Genomic DNA, 3,577 nt, shown 5'->3' with positions numbered 1-3,577 from the left:
TGTGTCACGGCTGCGTCCCGAGGAGCTGAGGGCCTCTGACGGCCCTCGAATGCGAGGAAGTGTGGGAGAAAAGGCCGAGGGGCAGATGGGAGGTGAACCGGATTTTGCAGTGAAATGCAGTTTGGTGTCCACATTCAAAGCAAATAAACAAAACTGCCCTTTTTTTATGCTATATTTTTTAATCATTGACTTTTTTTATTCTTACAGCTGCACTGTATTTTCTGCAGACTATTAAACAGTAACTTATCTAGGGTATACTTATTTTCAGCCTTTTCTTCCGTTAATTAGAATGAACTTATTTTTGAGGGCTTCCTTGGCAGTTTTGAAAACCGATTTAATTTTCCAAGATTCATTCACCTGTTCAGCTCTATTATTTTCTATTCCTGCAACTAGGAAGCTATTTAAAACATGAGGACACTCATAACCCTTCACTTAATTAAGTTTTGGATAATGTACTAGCCTGAGAAAAATAACTACACGTTAAATCTACACTTATTCTGTCTAATGCAATTGTTGAAAGTTTACAAATCAAGTAGTTCTAATTGATGGCAGAATTACTGGGATGGAAAACACTGAATTACAAATCAATATTCTTTTAAACTGGCTTGTGAAAGGTGTTTGTTTATAAAAACAGAAGCAACATGGCACTGAAATGGGTCTGTAAACAATATTCTGGTCCAGTTTTAGTCCGGGTTCAGGAGAAACCAATGTTCTTGTGGAAATTACAGAAGTGCAGCAGAGCAGCTGTTTGAACTCACCATATCAAGAAAGATGCTATTAATAATTCTTTCACTTCTTCAAGCTTTTGTAAAGTCGTCAGTGCAAACTATTTTGTCTCTGCCTTGAAATTCCTGTGATACTGTATTCTGTGTCTCATTTGGTTACCCTTGCTGCTTGCCATGTGTTATATAAACAGGCTAAGAAAAATTTCATTCCTTTCTATTTCGTCTCTGGGTTGTGAAAGAAATTTTTTAAAAAGTATGGAACATTAAATTCTGAAGTGATCCAGCAGTATTGCATTTGTTGCTAATGTGTAAGCCACACAGCAGACTGCCATTATTATAAAGAGTTTTAAAGAGACTGATTAAGTCTGGTAAGTGCCCATGCCACAATCGGTCTTTAGGGTTCCTGTGTGCCAGAATAGCAAATGGGAATGTTAATAGTTTGTGCTCTTTCAGTATCTGATGACTTTGTAGCATGTTACGTTGCTAATTCAAAGTGCTTTCTGATCAGATGAAGTAGTTAGGTTACCTTAGGATTTAATCTTTTTCTTATTTTTTGCTTCCTTAGCAGCTTATATTATTGCTCATATTCAACCCCTTCTTCTGTGCATAGGAAACTGCGTGTATTAAATTCTTCTGTTTTCCATCAGTCAGGTTGGTTTCCTGAATAAATGTAACTTCATGCGTGAGCTGTGGATTTGTTTTGAATCATTAACAGGTCGTCAGTATTTGGATGCAGTTCTGCACATACTCTTGTATCTGTGTGGTTCTGTTTACTTCTGTGCAAGTAAAATTTTCCAGAACTGGACTTCAAGCCTTTCAATTCCAAATGAATTAACCTATAGTTTCTGTTCATGAAAGTGGAACGAGTTGGTGAACTTTAACGGAGCATGATCAATAAAATAGCATTCTTTGTACTCTTGCTGGCTCTGTGTTGGCCGATTTACTTTGGAGAGATTTACCGAAAGGTTTTATAGATGTCACTGTAAACAAATACGATGTTTTTGTTCTGGGACAGAGGAAAAAGTTTATTCCTTCTGAGGAGTTTGTGAATTCCAGCAAAAGTCCTTTTCATAGCAATTTGGTACTACTGTATTTTTAAATTTGTAAGTAGCATGGCAGGAAGATTATATGGTTAAGGTGTTGCTGTAGAGCTCAGGAGCCTGCGTACCCCTAAATCTTCAGCCATAGATGAAGACTATAGTGCTAAAACTGAAAGGCACCTGCAAAGGCTCATTTCACCAGAAAAGGCTCATTTGCTTACAGAATGATATAACTGGTGTTGATGTGCACTGCCCAGTGCAAATATGTGGGAAACTAACACTTGAAGATAGTTGAATGTCATACAGACTAAAAATCTTATTTCTTGTGCTTTAGGGAACAAGTGCAGAACAGGACAATCGCTTCAGCAACAAGCAGAAGAAGCTGTTGAAGCAGTTGAAATTTGCAGAATGCTTAGAAAAGAAGGTGAGTTGATTAGGATGAGATAGGAAGTAAGACATAAATCAAAGATGATTTTCAGTGGAGTAACTGGGTATCAGATGGCACATACAGGAATGTGAGGAATGGCTTCTCTAAAACCACATTGGAGGATATTTGGAAGGTCCACTTGAGGATCAAAGACACAGTAGTAATGTATGTGTTCTAGTTATAGTACTGAATATCACCAGTAGGCTTTTATGTAAAGTACAGCTTCAAAAGAAGTCCAATTTTCAAGAAATGTTTGGTAATTTAGAATTCTAGGCATCCTTAAATGTTACCCCCAACCCCTTTTTCGGGGTGGTGTTGGGTTTTTTGTTTTGGTTTTTTGTTTGAGGTTTTCTAGAATAGTGTATTAGAAATGTGTACTGGTTATGCTGTAGGTGAAGGTGAAGTTATTGCAGTGGTAGTCTCTAGGGCAGTGGAGAGAGGCTGTGAGAGAGCTGCAGGGAACTAATTTTAGAGTTCCTTGCTACGATGCAGTTATTTGCCCTGTGAAGCCTTTACCTGTTGATTGTTAGGGAGGGTGCGTTCCTCAGGCGGGTGTTCAAGTGACGCAGCCAGGCTAGTTGCTGTCAGTAGATACGTATTCAGTAAACAATTTATTTCAAAGTGTGGAGCTGATTCTTCATTAGGCTTTTTTGGCCCTAACCTGCCAAGGAAGCAACCGATGAAGCTGCTGAGATAACTGTGGTGGAAGACCCAGCAAAGCTGAGTGCAGAGCTGCTGTTGAGAGGGCCTGGGTTTTTGTAAATGACAAAAACTGATTTCTGAAAGAATTGCATTCCAAAGGCTGAGATAAAACTGATGACTTCTTTCATTCATACTGTTCCAAAAAGGTAATCATGTGGTTGTAGTTTCTAGGGATAAAGGTATAACTAAAACATCTTAGCAAACCTTTATTTCTTCATAGAATTGGACTGTGCTTTCATCTTGGGTGAGGATTTTGTGAATTAAGAAATTTGGAACGGTTGAATTCTCTTCTAACTTTGAATGCTTAATGATTTTTTGCAAGTTGTTGAAATCTGGTGGGCAGGTGTAAGGGGGATTGGTGAGCTGAATCACGGCTATTGCTTTATTGTTAGTGGATTTCATTATTTACTGGAAACTGAATTGTATGAAAGGAATGAACAATACGTTGGTGTAGTTTTGCTTTTGAGGTTTTTTCTGTCTGCTCTAGCTAGTATTTACTAGAGCTTTCTAGAAATCTACTACGTTTTGACTTTTCCCATCTCCAGGTTCTAATTTTAGCTACTCAGGAGAGATAGGGAAGGCTATATTAGGGGGGAAAAAAAAAAAGGCAAGGTATCCAAACTTTTGCTTTAATTAAAATGCTGTTGTTCAGCTGAGGTTAGAAACTGGTTTAAAACAAAACT

The 3,577-nt window shown here is 38.0% G+C and overlaps 1 protein-coding gene across 1 annotated transcript in view; it reads left to right on the top strand.

Moving 5' to 3' along the window:
- Window positions 1-7: 7 nt before the first annotated feature.
- The window catches only part of SRRM1 (serine and arginine repetitive matrix 1), an 18,564-nt gene continuing 14,994 nt past the window's right edge, over window positions 8-3,577 (top strand). Inside the window, 1 exon segment of the mRNA XM_035903956.1 lies at window positions 8-2,189. The gene's annotated coding sequence lies outside the window, so the exon portion shown is untranslated.

Source organism: Egretta garzetta, unplaced genomic scaffold (genome assembly GCF_000687185.1).
Source record: "Egretta garzetta isolate BGI_Z169 unplaced genomic scaffold, ASM68718v1 scaffold101, whole genome shotgun sequence".
NCBI classification, from domain to species: domain Eukaryota; kingdom Metazoa; phylum Chordata; class Aves; order Pelecaniformes; family Ardeidae; genus Egretta; species Egretta garzetta.
This window is presented reverse-complemented; position numbering and strand designations above follow the sequence as displayed.